The sequence below is a fragment of the Loxodonta africana genome, chromosome 4, assembly GCF_030014295.1.
Source record: "Loxodonta africana isolate mLoxAfr1 chromosome 4, mLoxAfr1.hap2, whole genome shotgun sequence".
Taxonomy (NCBI): Eukaryota; Metazoa; Chordata; class Mammalia; order Proboscidea; family Elephantidae; genus Loxodonta; species Loxodonta africana.
In genome coordinates, this window is record NC_087345.1 from 117,047,596 (window position 1) to 117,058,105 (window position 10,510).

The window sequence follows — 10,510 nt, forward strand, 5'->3', positions numbered from 1 at the left end:
AGAATATTTCCTTCTCTGTTTAAACCATTTCTCGAGTTCTTATAATAGTGGTCTTATACAATATTTGTCCTTTTGCAACTGACTAATTTCACTCAGCATAATGCCTTCCAGATTCCTGCATGTTATGAAAATGTTTCACGGATTCATCATTGTTCTTTATCGATGCGTAGTATTCCATTGTGCGAATATACCGTAATTTATTTATCCATTCATCTGTTGATGGGCACCTTGGTTGCTTCCATCTTTTTACTATTGTAAACAGTGTTGCAATGAACATAGGTGTGTATATATCCGTTCGTGTAAAGACTCTTATTTAGCTAGGAGTAGGATTGCTGGAAGATACGGTAGTTCTATTTCTAGTTTTTTAAGGATGCGCCAAATCGATTTCCAAAGTGGTTGTACCATTTTACATTCCCACCTGCAGTGTATAAGTGTTCCAGTCTCTCCACAACCTCTCCAACATTTACTATTTTGTATTTTTTTGGATTAATGCCAGCCTTGTTGCAGTGAGATGGAATATCATTGTAGATTTGATTTGCGTTTCTCTAATGGCCAATGTTTGTGAGCATTTCCTCATGTATCTGTTAGCTACCTGAATGTCTTCTTTAGTGAAGTGCCTGTTCATATCTTTTGCCCATTTTTTAATTGGGTTATTTGTCTTTTTGTAGTTGAGTTTTTGCAGTATCATGTAGATTTCAGAGATCAGGCACTGATCGGAAATGTCATAGCTAAAAACTTTTCCCTAGTCTGTAGGTAATCATTTTACTCTTTTGGTGAAGTCTTTGGATGAGCATGGGTGTTTGATTTTTAGGAGCTCTCAGTCATCTAGTTTCTCTTCTGCATTGCTAGTAGTGTTTCGTACACTGTTTATGCCATGTATTAGGGCTCCTAGCATTGTCCCTATTTTTTCTTCCATGATCTTTATCATTTTAGATTTTATATTTAGGTCTTTGATCCATTTTGAGTTAGTTTTTGTGCATGGTGTGAGGTATGGGCCTTGTTTCATTTTTTTGCCGATGTATATCCAGTTATGCCATCCCCGTTTGTTACAGAGACTGTCTTTTCCCCATTTACCTGGCCTTTGTCAAATATCAGCTGCTCATATGTGGATGGATTTATGTCTGGATTCTCAATTCTGTTCCATTGGTCTATGTATCTGTTTTTGCACCAGTACCAGGCTGTTCTGACTACTGTGGCAGTATAATAGGTTCTAAAATCAGGTAGAGTGAGGCCTCCCACTTTGTTCTTCTTTTTCAGTAATGCTTTACTTATCTGGGGCCTCTTTCCCTTCCATGTGAAGTCGGTGCTTTGTTTCTCCATCTCATTAAAAAATGTCATTGGAATTTGGATCAGAATTACATTTACATTGTATCTATAGATGGCTTTTACTAGAACAGATATTTTTACAGTGTTAAGTCTTCTTATCCATAAGCAAGGTATGTTTTTGCATTTACATTGGTCCCTTTCGGTTTCTTGCAGTAGTGTCTTGTAGTTTTCTTTGTATAGGTCTTTTACATGTCTGGTAAGATTTATTTCTAAGTATTTTATCTTCTTGTGGGCTACTGCAAATGGTATTGATTTGGTGATTTCCTCTGCGATGTTCTTTTTATTGGTGTAGAGGAATCTAACTGATTTTTGTATGTTTATTTTCTATGCTCATACTCTGCTGAACTCTTCTACTAGTTTCAGTATTCTTGAGGATTCTTTAGGGTTTTCTGTGTATAAGATTGTATCATCTGCAAGTAGAGATACTTTTACTTCTTCCTTACCAATCTGAATGCCCTTTATTTCCTTATCTAGCTTAATTGCTCTGGCTAGGACCTCCAGTACAACAATGAATAAGAGCGGTGATAAAGGGCATCCTTGTCTGGTTCCCGATCTCAAGGGGAATGCTTTCAGAGTCTCTCCATTTAGGATGATGTTGGCTGTTGGCTTTGTATAAATGCCCTTTATTATGTTGAGGAATTTTCCTTCTATCCCTGTTTTGCTGAGAGTTTTTGTCATGAATGGGTGTTGAACTTTGTCAAATGCCTTTTCTGCATCAATTGATAAGATCATGTGGTTCTTGTTTTTTGTTTTATTTATATGATGGATTACATTAATAGTTTTTCTAATGTTGAACCATCCCTGCATACCTGGTATGAATCCCACTTGGTAATGTGAGTTATTTTTTTGACATGTCGTTGAATTCTATTGGCTAGGATTTTGTTGAGGATTTTTGCGTCTAAGTTCATGAGGGATATAGGTCTGTAATTTTTTGTGTGTGTGTGTGTGGTGTCTTTACGTGGTTTTGATATCAGAGATATGCTGGCTTCATAGAATGAGTTTGGGAGTATTCCGTCCTTTTCTATGCTGTGAAATACCTTTAGTAGTAGTGGTGTTAACTCTTCTCTGAAAGTTTGGTAGAACTCTGTAGTGAAGCTGTCTGGGCCAGGGCATTTTTTTGGTTGGGAGTTTTTAATTACCTTTTCAATCTTTTCTTTTGTTATAGGTTTATTTAGTTGTTCTACCTCTGTTTGTGTTAGTTTAGTAGGTAGTGTGTTTCTAGAAATTCATCCATTTCTTCTAGGTTTTCAAATTTGTTAGGGTACACTTTTTTGTAGTAATCTGATATGATTCTTTTCATTTCAGTTGGGTCTCTTGTAATATCGCCCATCTCATTTCTTATTCAGGTTATTTGCTTCCTCTCCTGTTTTTCTTTTGTCAGTTTGGTCAATGATTTATCAATTTTGTTAATTTTTTCAAAGAACCAGCTTTTGGTCTTGTTAACTCTTTCAATGGTTTTTCCTTTCTCTATTTCATTTAATTCTGCTATAATTTTTATTATTTGCTTTCTTCTGGTGCCTGAGGGTTTCTTTTGTTGCTCTCTTTCTATTTGTTCAAGTTGTATGGATATTTCTTTTATTTTGGCCCTTTCTTCTTTTTGGAGGTGTGCATTTATTGAAATAAATTGAGCACTGCTTTCACTGTGTCCCAGAGGTTCTGATAGGAAGTGTTTTCATTCTCATTGGATTCTATGAATTCCTTTATTCCATCCTTCATGTCTTCTAGAACCCAGTCATTTTTCAGCAGGGTAATGTTTAGCTTCCAAGTGTTTGATTTCTTTTCCCTGCTTTTTCTGTTATTGATTTCTACTTTTATGGTCTAATGGTTAGAGAATATGCTTTGTAATATTTCAATGTTTTGAATTCTGCTAAGGCTTGCTTTATGACCTAATGTGTGTGGTCCATTCTAGAGAATGTTCCATGTGCATTGGAAAAGAAAGTATTTTTGGCTGCTGTTGGATGGAGTGTTCTGTATATGTCTATGAGGTCAAGTTGGTTGATTGTGGCAGTTAGATCTTCTATGTCTTTACTGAACTTTTTTCCAGATATTCTGTCCTTCACCAAAAGTGGTGTGCTGAAGTCTCCTACTGTAATTGTGGAGCTATCTCACTTTTCAATGGTGTTAGAGTTTGTTTCTTGTATCCTACAGCCCTGTCATTGGGTGCATAAATATTTAATATGGTTATATCCTCCTGGTATATTGTCCCTTTAATCATTATATAGTGTCCTTCCTTATCCTTTGTGGTGGATTTAACTTTAAAGTCTATTTTGTCAGAAATTGATATTGCCACTTCTGGTCTTTTTTGATTGTTGCTTGCTTGATAATTTTTTTTCCATCTTTTGAGTTTTAGTTTGTGTCTCTAAGTCTAAGGTAGGTCTCTTGTAGGCAGTATGTAGATGGATCGTGGTTTTTTTTTTTTATCCATTCTGCCACTTTCTGTCTCTTTATTAGTGCATTTAGTCCATTTACATGCCACATAATTACGGATAGGTATGAATTTAGTGCTGTCATTTTGATGTCTTTTTTGTGTGTATTGTCGACAGTTTCTTTTTCCTGCTTAATTTTTTGTGCTGAGTAGTTTATCTTTATATATTGGCTTTTCCTCTTATTTGTTGTTGGTTTTGTTTCTGCTGAGTCTCTATTTTTTTCTTTTCTTGTATTTTATTTTGATGAGTGGAATTGTTAGTCTCCTTTGTGATTACCTTAATTTTTACCCAAATTTTTCTAAGTTTAAAACTAATGTTTATTTCTTTATATCGCCTTGTCTTCCTCTCCATATGAATATCTAGGACTACATTTCTTAGTCCTTCTTTATTGTTTTAATGTTGTCTTCTTTTACCTAATGACATTGCTGTTTCCCTGTTTTTAATCTTGATTTAATTTTGTGATTTCCCTATATGGGTTCACACCTGATTGCTCTGTCCAGTGTTCTAGTCTTGGGTTGATATCTGATATTATTGATTTTCTAGCCAGAGAACTCTCTTTAGTATTTCTTGTAGTTTTGTTTTGGTTTTTACAAATTCCCCAAACTTTTGTTTATCTGGAAATGCCCTAATTTTGCCTGTCATATTTGACAGACAGTTTGCTGGATGTATGATTCTTAGCTGGCATTTTTTTTTCTTCTATGCTTTAAATAAGTCATCCCATTGCCTTCTTGCCTGAATGGTTTCTGCTGAGTAGTCTGAGTTTATTCTTATTGACTCTCATTTGTAGGTGACTTTTCATTTAACCCTAGCTGCTCTTAAAATTCTCTCTTTATCTTTGGTTTTGGTAAGTTTGATTATAATATGTCTTGGTGACTTTCTTTTAATATCTACCTTATGTGGAATTCGATGACAGATAGATATCTTGGATAGATACCTTCTTATCTTTCATGATGTCAGGGAAGTTTTCTGCCAACAAATCTTCAATAGTTCTCTCTGTATTTTTTGTTATCCCTCCCTGTTCTCATACTCCAATCACTAGTAGGTTATTTCTCTTGATAGAGTCCCACATGATTCTTAGATTTCTTCATTTTTTAAAAATTCTTTTATCTGGTTTTCCTTCAAATATGTTAGTGCCAAGTGCTTTATCTTCAGTCTCACCAATTCTGCCTTCCACTTGCTCAATTCTGCTCCTCTCTCTTTTTATTGACTTGTCTACTTCTGTAATTTTATTGTTAATTTTCTGAATTTCTGATTGCTGTTTATGGATTCTTGCAGCTTATTAAATTTTTCATTATGTTCTTGAATAACCTTTTTAGTTTCTTCAACTTTTTTATCTGTTGTTCCTGGGCTTATTCTGTGTATTGCCTGATCTGCTTCCTGATCTCATTCCTGATGTCTTGAAAATCTGTATATTAATCTTTCGTGTTCTGCATCTGGTAATTCCAGGAAGCGACCTTCATCCAGAAGATCTCTTGATTCTTTTTTTTGAGAGCTTGTTGAAGTGATCATGGTTTGCTTCTTTATGTGATTTGATATTGACTGTTGTCTCTGAGCCATCTGTAAGTTATTGTATTAGTTTATTTTGTTTGCTTACTATATCCTACTTTCTTGCTTTGTTTTGTTTTGATATGCCCATATAGGTTGCTTGAGTGAGCTAGCTTGATTATTTTCACCTTTGAAGCTCTAATGTCCTGTCACCAGGTGGCTACAGCTGTTATCAGGTATATCAGCCAAGGAGTCCATTCACTTTTCTTGTATGGATTTAGCTCAGGTGTCCAGGTAGTTGGTCATCAAGTGTGTGGTATAGGCTCTGTCATACAGTCTTAGAGGGGCAGGGATGATTGGTATAGGTACCAGTTTGTTGTTGCAACAGGGGGTCACACTCCAAACAAGGCAGGGGCTGAGAATTGTCCCTCAAGTGTCTGTGAGGGAAGTGTGCCACTGTTCCCTACAGTGCATAGGTGAGTCGGTTCTACAGATGGATCATGGGCACCCAATGCTTTTGGTTGTCAGGGCTGAGAGGTACCACTTATCCTGGGACCCCTGTCACAGGTGGCTGGGTGATGTGAGAGGAGCCACCAGTCCTTAGGCCCTGATATGGGTAGTTGAGGACCCTGTTTAATAAGCAAAGCAGCATCAAACATCAAACACCCACCTCTCCACCACACAGCTGAAACAGTTGCAGTCTGCCAACAAGGGCCTACTCTCCTGAAATAGGCCCACACAGGTCCATGCAGGGGGGAAAGGTATTCAAAGTCCATGGACCGTTTATGCCTGGACAGGAGCTGCTTCTGTCCTGAGTTCCCCAGGTTAGTGAAGCTGGGAGATTATCTTTTCCCCCAGTTGTGAATTTATTCCTTCCCCAAGGCCAGGAGAATAGCTCAGAACACTCAGCAGGACATATCTCAGGCCCAGAGAAATCGACAGCCACTGAAACCAGCTTGGAGGCTGGGGGTGTGGTAAAATATACACAAGTGCTTAACTTTTGCCTAGAGTACCGTTCTTCTCTGGTTCCGGAGGTGTGAGTAGGATGTGTGGCTGGCTGTTTCTCCCAGATGAAACTGTGGCCGAATGCTACCACCAGCCCACTGCAGTCATTCCTGGGAATGGTGCCCGAGGGTTCCCAGAGATTCAGGTCTGGCAACTCCTCTCCGCTTCTGAACCATCTCTCCCTCCACCTGCCTCTCAGTTGGTTTTCTAACTTTGTCTTTGATGTTCAGGGCTCCTAGCTTGTCATAAATATAATAGTTTCACTTGTTTTTTCAGGTCTTTGTTGTAAAAGGGATCACCGGAAGCATCTGACTACTCTCCCATCTTGGCCCTGCCTCCTATGATGAGCTGTTTTTGCTAAAATATATTTCACTGAGTAAGTAGTTTCAGGAATTTTATATGTATATATATATGATAACCATTGCTGTTGAGTTGATTCTGATGATAGTGACCCTACGAGACGGAGTAGAACTGCCCCATATGGTTTCCAAGGAGCAGCTGGTGGATTCCAACTGCTTACCTTTTGTTTAGCAGCTGAGCTCTTAAGCACTGTGCCATTGGGGCTACAGGAATTATATAGTTTATTTAGAAAATTATTTATATACATATGCACATATGTATATATATATACATATAATTTTTTTACTTATATATTGAATTTAAGGATTATTTTCTGTTAAAATTCACCCTAGTCTATGCTTCCACCATAGTCTTCACACAGCAGCCATGATATCCTTTTAAACCGTAAAACAGATTACATCATGCCTCTGCCCCAAGCCTTCTTACGGAATTCCATTTTTCTCAAAATGAAAACCTAAGTCCTTAACAAGATCCGTAAGATGTTACATTCATTGTCCCTCATCCCCTGAAACATTCCCACTTTATACCACATTGACCTGGGTGTTCTTTGAAATGACACAGATACTCCTGCATCATGGATTTGCTTCTGTCCAGAGCATTTTCCCCAGAAAGCCTTATGAGTCTCTCTTGTCATTATTTAGGTCTCTGCTTAGATACCCTCTCATGAGATAGTACGGTATAGTGGTTAAGAAAATAGACTCTGCAGCCAGGCTGCTTGGGTTTAACTTCTTTGTACCTCAGTCTCCCCATATATAAAATTATATACAAAATTAGTTTCCCCGTATATAAAATGATGATAGTACCTACTTCATAAGTTTGTTGTGAAGATTAAATGAGTTAATGTATATAAAGAACTTAGAAGAGCTGAATTATTTTTCTCAGGACAAAAGCTTGCAATAAATGACTGCCTTGAAATAAGTTGGATTCTTAGTAATGACTAATTCACTGCATTAAATTTGTTCTCTAAGACAGAGATTAAAGGCCATTGCAGCAAGAGACTGATTCTTCAAAATCTCATCAGCAGAGACCTTATATCTGCCCACTCCCTATTGCTTTTCATGATTCTTTGACATCTGCCACTTGCTTTTCTCCAAATAATGAGCTGTCATGTGTAAAGGCAAGCATATTGAATACAGAGGTTTCTGGTTTCATATGTCAACCAACTATTTATTCATTCAGCATATATATTGAATATCTACCATGTCTGAACGTTGACCATCTGGCAAAAATAACTAAGTGCATTTCTTTTCTCTAAACCAAAACCCTGTTCCCATCGAGTCAATTCCTACTCATAGCAACCCTATAGGACAGAGTAGAACTACCCCATAGAGTTTCCAAGGAGTGCCTGGTGGATTCAAACCACCGATCTTATGGTTAGCAGCTATAGCTCTTAACAACTATGCCACCAGGGTTTCCCTTTTCTCTAAGGAGGAGCATAAATTGATAGGTGCTGATTGTGTTCCCAAGCAACCTCAGATGGGAAATATAGGGTGAGAAAAACTGAATTAGAAGCCATAATTACAGAAGAAATACTCCCATTCCAGAATCAAAACCAAAATCTACCCCTCATTACTGAGGAGCCATGGGAAGATAGCAAAAGACTGAGCACTGTTACTTCTCTAGTTTTGGTGTTGGCTGAGTGGGAAAATGGAACACCGTTAGTCTTTAAAGCTATCAGCTTTCTGCTTTACCTTTATCTAACACCACAGTTTTATTCTACAATTCCTCATCATTTGCCCTTTGGTTTATGATTTTCTCTTAGTAAAAATTCTGTTGGCCCTGGCCACAGAAACTTGTAAATATGTCTAGCCAAGTGTTCTGACACTTAAGTGTGTTTCAGAACCAACAGTGCCCCAGTGGCTTAAGGAAATGACCTTAGTTCCCAAAGAAAGCTCAACTCCCAGAGAGGAAGTTAGACACTTAGGGAACTTGGGGCCACATTTTTCCCTCCAGTAGTTGGAATCATTTTCAGTTGTTGTTTAATGATTTGGCGTTTATGGAGCAAAAAGTCACCTCTTTAATAATAAATCAGTTGTAGATAAAGAAGAAAGAATGAAAAGATATCTACATCTCCTGGGGCTCCCACCCCCAATTTTTGTTATTTTCAGCGTGTGGAAGGTAGAGTCAGAACCAAAATTGTGTCTCCAAGGACCAACGCATTACTAACCATAACAAATCTACAGGCTGTTTAAGAGGAAACTCAAGGGCCGTGCTCTTCCCATGATCTTTATGCATAATTCTCATCCATAGTGATGGGAATTTCCCCACAGACTGAGGGAAGGATGTGACTCTAACTACACCCCTTGATAATTTGCTCCACAAATGCAAGCTTAAGTCCATAAAAACCTTAATCAGCTTTTAACTTCAGATCAAAATATCACATCGGAGCCTGATTTCGTTTTAGATTATTTACATCCTCATTAGTACTCTTTTTCAGTCATCCCAGTTCCCATGAAGATTTTCTTGGCTGTACCAGATGGTAGCCCTCACCCACTCCAATACTCTCAAGAATAATTTAAATGAAATTATTATTTTAATTACTTAAAAAAGAAAACAAAAAAAAATTAAGTCTGGATTTCCACATGCTATTGGATTATTTTAGTGTTTATGAAATAAATACTGACAAAGTGGAGGATAAAATAAGTATCTGTAAAGTTAAAATATACTTTTCACTGAAAATTTACAGATTAACAGATTTTTTTTTTAAGGCTTCAATTATTCCCTGTTGACCGCTGGAAAAAGTCCACGCTCTTTAAGCATGAGTCAAGATCTTTGTGGCTTGATTCCAACACACCTTTGCAGCCTCATTTTCAACTGCCTCCAACATGACAACTTACACTGCTTCAAGTTCATTGAATGTTTTCTTCCAGTTCAGTCTCCCACGCAAGTAGCTGAGGTTAAAATTCTGTGCTTTCTGTCTACCAAAACTACTGTTTTACCAAGCCTTCTTAAATCCCGCAACTAAATTAAATCACTCCTTCTTCATATCTACAGCATGTAACTCCATATATTGGTTATTTCATAATTTTAATATTATAGAACTTTTGATAGCCTACACATCTCTCCCCACTGTATTATAAGTCTTTTTCCCAAACTGCTTAGCACAGTGCTTACCTAAGATAGATGGTTATAGCAGCCTAACAATTATCCCCCCAAAATCATTGTTCCTTTATTTCATAGCAACAGAAATTTAGCAGGACATGTGACCACTTAACTAGAGACACTACATTTCCCTGCTTCTGTGGCAGCTAGGTATGGCCATTATTGGGAAAATGGCCTATGAACAAAAGTCAAATGGACCGCTTCCAACTTTTGGCTTTAAAAATCCCAAGTCTTGAGTTCTTCTACCTTCTTTCCCCTCCTATGGGCTGGACACATATGTGATGGAGACCCAGTTTTGGCCAAGGCAATTGGGACAAATCCTACTGAGCAGAAAGATGGAAGTAACATGGGACACTGAATGACTTCATGGAATAAAGACACACTAGCTTTTAGACTGCTACATGAAAGAGAAATAACATTTATTTCAGTGTTTCTTTTAGTTTTGGGGTTGTTTGCTTGTATGTTTTGTTACTATGCTACAGTTTAGCCTTTACCCTAACTGATATAGTGCTAATCAGATCAGGGGAAAAAAAAAAAAAGAAACCCACAGTGTGACAGAAGATATTTGCCATCTATATATCTTACAAAAGGAACATACCTGTAAATGTAAAGACCACTTAAAAATCAATAAGAAAAATGCAAAAAACCAAATAGAAAATAATAGGCAAATGACATGAAAGTCACATCAAAAAAGAGAGAATTTAAAAGACCAGCACACATATCAAAATGTGCTCAATTTCACTAGTTATCCAAGAAATACACATTAAAACCCCAGTGTAATGCCATTATATACCACCACAATGGTT